General features: G+C 34.6%; 1 protein-coding gene across 2 annotated transcripts in view; it reads right to left on the bottom strand.

Moving 5' to 3' along the window:
* LOC110465076 (ETS-related transcription factor Elf-3-like) overlaps window positions 1–13,719 on the bottom strand; it is a 28,539-nt gene that overhangs the window by 14,357 nt on the left and 463 nt on the right. The window lies entirely within an intron of this gene.

The raw sequence follows: 13,719 nt of genomic DNA, 5'->3' as shown, positions 1-13,719 counted from the left end.
TAACTTATAAATTACGTTTTAGTCGTTAATAGTGATATGGAATATGCCCCCCAGTACAGGCATGAAGGTATTGTTTTTATTCTGTTTTATTTGACGTTGCCAAAAAGCGAAGCAGCAGGAAGAGAAGAGAGGCATAAAAGGAGTTACTCCTTTCCAACCCGTAGGTTAGCACCAGCCTAAATGTTTTGTAAATCAATATGTACCCAATAACGCTCCAGGATACAGAACAATTAGCAACGTTTAATACTGCTACAAAGTATCAGCTCAAGTCAACCCTTTCTCTTAAAGACATTTATAAAAGTTGGTACAGTGATTGACTACATATCTCAAGATGTGTGAAGTTTTATGTGTTCGGAGGTCACGTTAAAAGAACTTATTTTGCATCTTAATTTAACACGGACTGTCTCCAAAACACTTTAGCTAGTCACAATAATTATCCCTCTTGGTATTTTTGTGTAACGTGTATATTATCATCTTGATCAAACTGTTAACTAGCAAAATGAAAGAAACACTCAGAAACGATCATCTTGTTATCTTGAGGTGAAAACTGATATGTCAACTGAATATCAAATTATTGATCGAGAAGACATATAAGTATGGAGGTTATAGAGTAATAGTAGTGAAAGGCCGATTTCAAACTATTCACAAATCTCTTTGTTTGGATATATCATCGTATCGAGGAATACTCATGTTTTAATATGATGCAACAAATCCGAAAACCAGAGGAAATAATTATTTCAAGCATGAATCGTGAAGTGTTCGAACCTTCCCCTCAATCGACTGGATAAAACGGTTGAATGGATAATGAGTTATATTTTAAACTCTTCTTTACAATTGTAAGATGTATGTAATCTGCCACAACATCCATCTCCATCATCGCTCCTACAACTTCTTCTCGTTTTATGGATGAAATTACATGATATGATCAACCTCATAATGCGATCTACATATTATACCTGTTTTTTGGCTAGGCACTTTTTTGCATAATAATGTGTGTGTTGTATATATATGATATACCAATCAACAAGAGGAGTGAACCAACAAAAACTATTTTCTGTCACACACTACCATTACTTAAAGTCAGATATAAATACTTTCCAAGACTACGAAATAATCTTTACAACTTCGAACTCTATAAATAATTTCGTTTCAGGAGTTTGGTAATAAAATCGTTTGATCTATTTGAAAAATAAATCTTCGTATCGTTTTTAATTGAGATGTGAAATTTCTCTTCACATCACTTAACAATACAATATATACAACATCTATTTTATAATTGTTAACTTTAGTAAATACGTTAAAAAGTGTTGTGAGCTTGTCAGTTTCCATTTCTCATAATAACCATGTACTCATTTATATCTACCTGGTACCCATTACATAAGTCATAATACACATGAACTCATTTATATCTACCTGGTACTCATTACATTAGTCATAATAACCATGTACTCATTTATATCTATCTGGTACTCATTACATTAGTCATAATACACAAGTACCTTTTTTTTCTTTATATCTACCCATATCAATTAGATATCTCATAATACACAAGAACCTTTTTATTTTGTATCTACCCATATCAATTAGATATCTCATAATACACAAGAACCTTTTTATTTTTTATCTACCCATATCAATTAGATATCTCATTATACACATGTACCTTTATATTTTTGTATCTACCCATATCAATAAGATATCTCATTATACACAAGTACCTTTTTAAATCTACTATCAAGTATCCATTACATTAGTCATAATACACTTATACCTATTTATATCTGCCCGGTGTCAATTACATTAGTCATAATACATATGCACATAATTATATCTACCCGTTATCAATTACATTAGTCATAATACACATGTACCTATTAATATCTACCTGGTACCCATTACATTAGTTATAATACACATGTACCTATCAATATATACCCGGTGTCAATTACATTAGTCATAATACACATGTACCTATTAATATCTACCCGGTGTCAGTTACATTAGTCATAATACACATGTACCTATTTATATCTACCCGGTATCCATTACATTAGTCATAATACACAAGTACCTATTTATATCTACCCGGTATCAATTACATTAGTCATAAAACACATATACCTATTAATATATACCCGGTGTCGATTACATTAGTCATAATACACATGTACCTATTAATATATACCCGGTGTCAATTACATCAGTCATAATACACATGTACCTATTAATATCTACCCGATATTCATTTCATTAGTCATAATACACATGTACCTATTAATATCTACCCGGTGTCAATTACATTAGTCATAATACACATGTACCTATTAATATCTACCCGGTATCCATTACATTATTCATAATACTCATGTACCTATTAATATCTACCCGGTATCAATTACATTAGTCATAATACACAAATACCATTTAAATATATCCGGTGATGTTATGCTATTAAGACACCAGAGAATCCTGATTATCTCTGAAAAACTCGATATAGGATGATTATAAAATGCTCCAAAATTACTAGATTGTATCTACGACTGATATCTGGGATAAAGCTTCTACAGATACAGATACAGTATTTTGTAATTTCTTGGTTATTCTTTTACTTAATGTTACTGGAGGAGTAAGGTTTCACATCCTATATATTCCGTCTTCGTTCGCCTTAGTAGACTTACGAGTTCGTTGTTGACGATATATTTAGGACATCCTCAGTCAGACGTGTTTTATCAAATTATTCTGTCACACAATGTTATATATTCTCCATATTCCTAGAAATAGAACTAAGCAACGTGTGCGTGTTCTTGGAATTCAGACATATCATTACAGTGTACATCGGGCAGTTAGATCTGGAGCGGTATCAGTGGTCAAGACACGGAAACTAAGTTTTGAAAAAATCAGAACTGATAGTTGAATACCTACAAACAGTTTTACATCAAATAAATAATGTATTTAGCGTCTCGAAATCGGTCGATATAAACAGAAACGGTTTGTGATATATGCCATTTTCCTGATTAATAGTACTTAACACTAAATGCACAAATAAGTCAGATCCACTCAGAGCTTTTACCAAAACATGAAATACTCGATAAAGAACGTGATTACACGTGCAACATGTGGCGGAGAGAGAAGCACGCGCAAACCTCCTGTCGATAATAGCCAGATCAAAGAAGGCTATACAAGCGGAAGTCACTTAGATTATCTGTGTGATGTGGACGCCTACTTCCTGTGTCACTTCCACTGTTACTTGTTTAAGGGTTGTGATAAATCTATAAGAATGACTTTTATTTTGTGAGCCATTTTATATGTTTTCTGTAATACTTTTCAAAAGAATGTTTGAAAATTGTATAAAACGGCGAAGTTTAAGCAGAGACAGCGGCGCAGATAGAACTCTCATGTGTCCGGCCTAAATCTCTTAATGTCGACGACGCTTTAAACGCGCTTAAAAATATCAAAAAAAAGGCCAACGAAATATATTCGAGATGTCTATATATATAAATATCAATGTGACCGCAGAACCGACATTTTACTGTGCCACACTACCCTACCCTAACGTACTGTGGTATATAATTAAAAAATGCCCCGTTATAACGCCATTTAAAGTATCAGAGGAAATCAGCCAACTACACCAAAATAGACACTTTAAAATACTAACACACTTTATATGTACCTTACCATGTTAACGAAAATAGTTGTACCGTAATAACGCACCTTAAATTACCGTACTACTTGCTGTATTGTACGAGTACAATTTACTGAACAGTAGCAGTTCAATTTACTCTATCGTTATGACACCTTAAGATTGTAAAGTAATAACGCACTTTGTAGCACAATATCGCATCTTATTTGTCACGCTTTACAGTTGAAAGAACTGTGCAACTTTCGTTCAGGTCAGGGATTGAAATAATAATATACTCGCTGTTACCCGATGCTTGTTGTAATAAACAACTAATGAGGGAAATCTTTGCAGAATTGTGGGATTTGCGTTTTTGGTCGCTACTTGAGGACACAAAAGTTATCAAAATGAATCTGCTTCATTTGGGATCTTGTTGTTTTTTCTCTATTTTGTGAGAAGGTTTTTGTTTCCCTTCTTAGCAATTCTTCACTTTTGGCACTAGTATAACACGTGGGGAAGTATCGTCAAATGATTGGCTGTTAATTAGAAGACGTTTAACTAAATAAACCAAACTACTTCGGTGATATATCACAAAATAAATATAGCATGCTTGAGTAGCAGTTTTGAAAGTCGTTATGAATGTACTTAAGTAGCACAAACATAATTATTGACATCGTTTTTAAATAAGATCAATAATATTATGAAATCTAGGACCATAGCTCCTGATAACGCCATATCAAATATAAACAAAGCTTTGGGTTAGATTTTTTTTTAATAATATTTTATAACAGCTTCAATTTTTATGAAAATTTATTATTGCTTGTAACATATTATCAACTTAACAAGTGAAATTTGTGATTATGTGGTTTTGATAAATCATTAAATAACCTTCCCGTTGTATGAAGTCTAGGTTGCCATTGCCCCCTCATGCAGAACTAACTCAGTAATGATCCAAATAAACTTACTAGATCGAGGCTCTCTTCTCAAGTTGCACCTGTACAATGTGCAGGCAGGTTGGTAAATAACCGCTGTCATTGTCTGTTTCTAAACATAAACAAACTGGGAACCAAGAACATAAAACTTTTAATTTATACACAACTAATGTATATACCTAACGTGTCGCAACGTTTCAAGACCGACTGGTTCCTTCATCAAACTATGAACATTCAGCCATAGCTTTACAAAGGAACCAGTTGGCATTGAAACTGTTCGCGTATAAAGTAAAACTTTTACATTACATATTTCCCCAAACTGATGATATTGGAACCAGGAACTCATCGACAAAAAATGACAAAGATTTCAAATATTCTTTACGGAAACCTGACATATACCACATGAGGCACCTGTGGTGACGTCAGAGTAATATTAACGATTGAATCGAGTGATTCCTCTAACATCATGTAAGTAAACCGATATCTCACAATCAATGAAGAAATCAAAGCCCTGCTGGTGTGGCAATATTAACATTTGCCATGATGTGAAATTGTAACATGATGAGATTACACATATGAGTTACCTGATGGTGAATGTTGCAAAATGGTTGTTTTTGGCAAATTTCTCTTTTCCTATATTTTTTCGAAAACCTAATAGTGAACCCTTTGATATCCGTACCTGTAACATTTTAACAGTGAAATAACATGAATATCCCATTTGATATAAAAAAAAATCATCTTACTGCAGTCAGCATATCTACACAAGTGAAGACGTCACTCTTAGTATTGCCCAATTAGAACGGTACTTTCTCTTCACTGCAAATGTTTTTAGTTTCAAGCTCAAATGAAGCGACGGCAAAATAAGTGGCTGTTTTGTTCCACTTTTGCAACATACATTATGGTATTTACATAACTTCACTTTTGATATAGTTTTCATTTTGAAATCATACCAGATAATAGCAGCAAACGGCAAAACTGCATTGAGCTCCCAATTCAAAATGGCGCTCTGCATTGTTGTCAAGCTTAAAGTCATTAAAACCTAGCGACAAATAGTACACTACAAATTCCCGCACTTTCCCGAAGTAGCAATAGTTAAGTTGCGTTACTTTAGTAAGTGTAATAAAAAGAAACTTTAATGGTGTCAAGAGTGTCTTCGTCGAAAACCCGAGAGGTAAGAACTTCTTAAATCTAACGAGTATCCTCAGGCAAATATTAACATTCTATAATGTATTTAATTAAATTGGAGCTTCAACTGACCCTTTACTTTAGAATACAGTTGTTATTTTATCTAAAAGTGCATCATCAAATAAAATATTTGTAAAAATCGCTCTTAGTAACGTCCAGGTATTAATGATATTTTATAGAAATCATGAACTGTATCATCTGTATCAGAAGATGACGTAATAACCAAATTATTGACATTTATACATGCAGTAAAATATGCATTTTCGTGTCTTGGGATAATGATTGAGTGACAATATTGCAATATGTGTGGATATTGAGCGTGAACAGGATATTCTGAACGACAAACGTAATGGCATTAATATTCGAAGAATAAATTCATGTATACGTGATCCGTTCCCTGGTGGCTTTTGGACTGTCAGGAGGTGATTTTCATCAAAGGATCTGGTGTCCAGCAGCTTTGCTGCATTTTCTTGCTGCATATGTTTCGGAACAAATTTTGACGCGGATGAGTCCCAAAATGGACGAAGTCGACGCATGTGTCAGCAAATGTTTACTTTGTTTGACTTGCAACGTCGACCTAATAATTCAGCTAGACCAATCAGCATGATACAATGTAATACTGTGGCAATAAGTGCAAAGTAGAACACTGTCAAATAAATGCTACATAACGATTTATTTAGAACAATTAACAATTAATATCGAACTGTTACGAGCTTAAATACATGTACAACACTTAAAGAGACAATCACACTACCACGTATGATACGGGTCTTACCTGCTGCTGCCTTATGCTTTGACTTATGCTTTGACAATAAAAACGGTTGAAATGCCATGATTTGCCGTGAAGTAAATATAAGATATGATAACAAAATCTTAGAGATACTTCCTCGAAGAAGATTGTATCCTACCCTCAATACCTGTTAATATCAACGTTCCATATTTATTCTTTAAAAAGGTAGCATGCTATTATTGGTGTTCTGAATCAGGCATAAGTATACCATGTGTCAATAAAAATAGGATAAGAAACTCTCAGAGATACTTCTCCGAACATTTGCCAGGTAAGATAATTGACAGAAATATGTTGTACTATACCCTCAATTACTGTTGATTTCAACGTTTCATAAACATTCATAAAACAAATGTGCATGCTATTCAGATGTTGTGAATCAATCGTTAGTATATCCTGTGTCAATATAGCCACGCTATAGAAAAAATGTTTTGCTGAATCATAACCTTGATACTATCAATATCAGTCTCGATTTGACGGAGATGTATCAATTACCCTCAGATAATTCTTTGTTGTAGCAATTTTGTTTTTTCCAAACAATTATTCAAATATAAACAAAGGCATTTGTTAGCAATGCGGTTAATTGGTATTACCAAGTCAGTATGAAAAAGATGTGTTCTTGTGTGCCTGATCATATCAAGATAGGAATGTGTCTCTGGTGCAGGCAGACATTAGATCATTTTGGCATTACATGAATCATCAACAATGATAGCTCATACAAATGTTTCCTAATATAAAATACATATATTCAAATTCATAAAGATTTCATGAACATGTGAGTTAAATGACGTACAATTTAATGAAAGAAATGAAATAACAGGTATGCTATTTATTGAGAAATTGATCAAACACATTTAAACTAACGTGTGTATCATGTTCCAGCTACGGTTCCCGAATCGCATTGGAGAAGAAGTTATTTGACTTCCGGAGAAAGAGAACAAATAGTTAATGATCATTGTAAGAAGAATGGTCCTGTTATACATGTGACCAGCTATTATTTTGTACAGATCAATGATTTATATGAGCACAATAAATATTGATTACATATAACAAAATGAAAACATATGCAAACGTTGTTCATTGTACAACTCGAACCAATACTCGATTAACTTGCAATGTGTAATGCACTTTTACCATGATGTGTTAAATGTGTATTGCATATCCTTCATCAAAATATAAAAAAGATCGCTATACACACGTGTAGCGGTGTACGACCTATTGTATACGACAGATCACGGTGGTATATGACCAAAGTTAACCTACAGACTGTATTTGATTAACAACAACTTTCATAAAAAAACACTAAAAAATAAATAACTTTCATCATATAAGTATTTGAGACGGAAACCAATATCGACACCAATATGTGCGTACATGAGAACTGTTACTCATGTTAAGGTGTTATTGGTAGGTATTGATTCTTAAGACACAGATAAAAAAAAACCCCACAGAACAGCAAAAGAAAATAATGAAGGTGTAATACCAACTAGAAAGGAGCATATTGTCTCGCTCATGTTAAGTAACAAGGGTTTAAAGTTTATCTATGGGAAGTTTGTTGCACGTGTCATACAAATGCCTAAAAATAGCCAAGACAAATGGAATCCGTTTTTGAGATCAATGAGGATTTAAATTGGCAAGGTATTTATATGAATGCATTTAACTGTACAATAGAAACAAAATTTCAAACTTTCCAACACAAAATCAATCATAGGATTCTACCAACTAAAGAAGTGTTAGTAAAATTGATATTATAACAAAAAAGCTATGTACAGAGAACTGTACAGAACTTCTGTAACAGAGAAACAGAAACATTGGAACACATCTTTACTCAATGCTATTATGTAAAGAGATTATTGGATGATTTTAATGTTTGGTATACTGAGCATGATGATAGACAGCCATGTATTGATTTTAAAGATATAGATATCCTTTTTGGAAATTCAAAGATTGGACTATAATTAAACCATTTTCTGATAATGATAAAACATCATATATACTGCACAAACAATGAAACTAGAGAAGTTTATTGCAATGAAAAATCAATCTCTATTTGGTCCTCCGAAATAAATGGAGTCCATTCGAACATTTGTTTCATAATAACGACCTTAATTAATTAATTATTGTTTTAAATATTACTTAGATTGCTTGTTTTTTTTACAGTTCTCTCCACTTATTGTTTTGACATGTTTGGTACCCTCGCATGCTAGTGGTGTATCCGGTGCCTAGTTGGCCTATCAAGGGGTTCCCTCCTTCCTGCTTCATCATGCTTCAGTACATTTACCAAGTATAATATATTAACTTTGTATATATTGTTAATCGGAAAACTTGAATGAGAGCCCTCTTGCATTAGGACATTTATGTGTAAGGATATCAAATCCAGGGCCCCAACTCTAGCAGTATTCAAAAAATGTTGTGGGGCAATAACAAAAATGTTAAAAAACGACGCAGATAAAAAAAAAACCTGCAGATTTGTATGCAATGTAATAGTTAGATGAAAAAGAAAGATCTGCAGTAATAATTATTACAGCAAGTATAAATACGGATGGACAACTTGGTAAGACCTAGATTATATATCTTAATGTTGTAAACAATGTTGATATACATTGTATTATTATTCGGATAAAGTACTTGGAAGAATGTGAACAGAGAATACAATTGCATAATGAATATTTCCTTATAAACAATCCTTTTGATCTTTAATTCATCTGATCTGACAACTATCCCTGTATATATGATGCCACGTTAAACGCATATCCACGCATATTTGCATAAAGTCGCACAACCCCTTGCATAATCCCTGAATGTATTACATGAGAATGTCGTAATCTTCCGTATAAGGTGTTTCAATTGGAGAAAGACAAATCTTGGAAACAAAAGCTTTGGCACAAGGACGACATGGGTACGATAAGATCAGATTGAATGTCGGAGATCGATTTTAGTCTTATTTGTATTATTAGCACACAAATGTGTCTTAAAGAGTTATTGCGATCTAGGTCCACAATCTGATTCACATCAAAAAAAAAAGCAATGCATTTAAATCACAGCTTTACGTTCTACTTTTCACCTGTCAATCTAGCTGTCGTTACGTGTACCTCGATCCGCCATATTTTGTAGATTTGGCCTCCGTGGGGTGATCAGTCAGTAGCGAAATGGCGTTGGTTTCTGATGCTAGAGTAGCAGTACGGTGGTGTGAGGCCAGTGGGCTTGTGGACAGAATCTAAGGCGCACCGTTCCGACGTTTGATGTCAACCAAACTTATTTTTTTATCAGGAAATCTATGACGTTTTAGATCACGTGAGATAAGGCAGGAACGGTAATCTTCACTCAAAATCGTACGCATTCAAAGTACATTATCTCCAAAATGGTGGAATGATTGGAAAAATCGAGATAAACTTGGAATTCATGAAAAAAAAAGTTAATCATTACAGATACATCAGCTGGGAACAACATTACATTTTTAAAGAGTAAATTAGATATATCAAATACAACGACACTGTACATCATTGGGCCGTTTTCGATTAAAACACTGGCAGGTCCGCCAGGATTAATCCTCGAAAATGTTACATTTAAAAACGGACTTACCGGTGGTTCCGCATAAATGAACAGGCCTCATGTCATATTTAAACCATACAGTACATATCTTATATGTCGAAGTTGGCACTACATGTTGCATGTATGTAAAGTATTACATGTACATTTGTAAATAATGAGGACGTATAATTCTAAAAAGAAAAAAATATGATCAAAAAAATAAAATTCGAATTATCAAAATTGCAATGTACAGTATGTACCATATTGAAATTAAACAGTACAGAACATTACTTGTCATAGTTCATAGTAAATACTGCACACTAATGAGTACACTATACTTAGTCCATCATATAACCATAACATTGCTTATCACTAGATCTTAAAATTTCACTGAACATTTGATGTTATACTAAAAATACAACTGTACCTTATGTATTAACACTGAAATGAATACATGTACCCTTGACCCACTTTCAAGGTCACAAGGGTCAAGTGTATAAAAAAGATTTGAGCAATCCCTTCTCAATTACCAAAAGGACCAGGGTGCTGGCATTCATCTAGTACTGTAGTATGTTGGGATGCATTGCTGTAAACATTATTCGATTAATGACCTTGACCAACTAACAAGTGAACAGGGGTCAAATTATTCTAAGTTTTTAATAACCAAAGGCCTAAGATGATGATATTGGGCAGTAGCATGCTGGGATGAAGGAATTTCATGTTTGACCAGACTCAGTTTCAATTTCAAATATGTCAAAATTGTTAAACTCATTAAAACAACTTCTACTTTACAAAAAACCCAGAGTGTTGAAATTTTGCAAGAAGTTGTGGGAATAAAAGACTTCCAAATTTTGTCAAATTAATGACTGACCTACATTTAAGGTCATAGGGGTCAAATGCTTTGAAATCTTAATTACCAAGAGACCCATGGTGACGATATTTGGCAAACATTATGAAGGGCTGCCAACCTCTTTCAAATGAATAACCTTGACCCATTCTCAAGGTCACGGAGGACAAATATGTTAAAACAATTACATGATCTCAATAAAAAAATACACAGGTGATGATACAATATATTTGATCTGTAGTATGCCGGGAAGGTCTTATATTTTGTTCGAATGGACGACCTTGACCCACTTCTAAGGTCACAGGGGTCGCATGTCTTTAATTCATTGAAACAATATCTACAAAATATACAAAAGGTCCAGGTAGATGATATTTGGCCAGTAGTATGCTAGAATGAAGGGCTTCAAAGTTATTAAAAGGAATAGTTTTGACTGATTTTCAAGATCACACAGTTCAAATATGTTGAATGCTAAACAACTTGTCAAGGCCAAGGTTATGATATTTAGCCGGTAGTATGATGGGGGGAAAGGGCTTCTAATTTTGATTAAATGGATGACCTTGGTCGATTTTCAAGGCCATATGGGACCAATATGGGTAAAGCGTGATAAACTGTTGCAATATGTTTTTCTGACTAACTAAAAGGCACAGGTTAATATACCTGGCCTGTACCTTAAGTTAGTCCATTCGTACATTCTCCATTGGTACACTTTCAAGATTACTGGTGTCAGCTGAGTGATAAAGGTCTATTGGAACTCTTGTTAGTATTCTATATTGCACTCGCTTTGATTGTTTTGCAAACCGTTTCGGACGTAGACAGTTTATTTTCCGAGAAAAGTTTTTGAAATTTATAAATTACAACCAATTTAAGTTCATTTGACTGTTTGTCGTTTAACTTTTAAAAGTAAGTACAAGTAACGAAACGGTAGCACAATGGTTATTCAGAACTAAGAGGCCATAGTGTACTGATTTGTTACACTTAATAGACGATGGTCCTGTGTATCTATCTAACTATGTAAGAGTTGGGAGATACACGATTCTATCCAGGTATATAGCCGTGTATGTTGGGTAGCAGCTGCGGGTAGCGCTCCATCATTATGACAGCTAGGCCCGGGGGTATGGACTTGTGACGTCCTCACCTCTCGGGTGACCCCTAGTCTACCTACTTTTACTCTGGTATTATATAAAGAATAAACGCCCCTGGGTGAGCAGAATGTACGACGGAGTTCGGGGATAGGTAAAGTATTTAAGTAGAATGTATAGCGATTCAAATTATTTTCCATAACACATCAAAACAGATATATTGCGGGTTTCTAAGTTTAAAGCTCTATTGGAAAGAAGAACCGAATGTTATAAATGTCACAAGTAATATGAAAAATGGCTCTCTCCTGATATCAGGTATTATATGAGATAATCTCATTGCATATCAATATGTTTCATATTACCAAACAAAAAAAGCCTTTTTCTTTTTTCTTTATATGAAACACTGCCAACAAGTATCCGAACCCGTCTTTAACGTCACATCTGCCATCAACTATTATTATTGTGAATTTGACTCAGTTACTAAAAGAGCTTGGCTTCTTGGTAAATACTCTTTAAAGTCGCGCTTTTTGGACAAACAAATTTTGGCGTTTTAAAAGAGCTTGGCAATACATCAAGAAAACTGTTCAAGGAATGATTAAGAAAACGGGGTCATTACACAACAGGGGCGATAAGGGAAGTAGACAATGAAACGAAAAAACATTCATCACACTTTAATGGGTGATAGGTATTGTTGTGTACATCCTCGATATCTAGGGGTTACGCGCACTTTCGCTCTCTACACCCCTGGCATATGTCAAAGAAAAAATAAAGGCACGCGGCTAGCTATTTTATTGGTGTTAGGTAAAAAAAACCCTGACCAATCACTAGGCTGATACTTGTCCTTTGAAGATTACTAAGGAGCGACGCCCTTCTTCAAAGCCTGTCATTTTTTACCGTTACGCGACCGCGAGATTATTGGTTGCTGCACATTGAGCCTTCAATTTTGCTATGATATATTACAGGGGTGTAGAGAGCGAAAGTGAGCGTAACCCCTGGATATCGAGGATGTGTTGTGTGTGGGGTTGGTTAAACGTGCATGTACGTGGATACCCTAGGGATTTAGTCTAGTCGCCTGTACAGCATGTAGATAACTCTATGCATCTAAAAAAAATGCGTGCTATTACCCGTACATGCACGTGAGAAGGAATAATGATAGAGACACGACACAGACGGACTTCCTGATGACGGGTAGGGCGGGCCAAATTGACCGGGAGATAGTTTGGCTGTTTAGAGAAAGAAACGTAAAATCCAAAACGAATTATTCAACGTGTGAGATGAAACACGATAGTGTAGGATTATCTTAATGTCCGACCAAAATAATATTGTACAGGTCCGGATAGAGGGACCGACAGAGGGAAATGGTACATGGATGATTATAAGAATAAAAAACAGGTAAACAAACAAACCTGCCTCAAAGGAAATCGAGCATCTGTGACATGTCTGACTGAAACTGACTGGATCTTTACAACATACATGAGAGAAAAACTCAGGGAAACGTACTGGTATGTATAAAGTGACCGGAGTTAAACAGTGTTCAGTTTACAGGTGTGTCACTGTAGTATATCACACGTGGGAACTCGTGCGCTCTTGTACAGTTAGTGAAAGCTTGCACGTGACAAAGTAATCTACAAGTGTTAGGGTAGATCACCTATTACTCTCAACTGTTACTGTACATAGTATGCCAACATCAGTGGGGAATCGACAGGGAGTGTATGATATGGTCTTCAGTCAGGACCCCCCCC

The sequence above is a fragment of the Mizuhopecten yessoensis genome, unplaced genomic scaffold, assembly GCF_002113885.1.
Source record: "Mizuhopecten yessoensis strain PY_sf001 unplaced genomic scaffold, ASM211388v2 scaffold11051, whole genome shotgun sequence".
Classification (NCBI taxonomy): Eukaryota; Metazoa; Mollusca; class Bivalvia; order Pectinida; family Pectinidae; genus Mizuhopecten; species Mizuhopecten yessoensis.
This window is presented reverse-complemented; position numbering and strand designations above follow the sequence as displayed.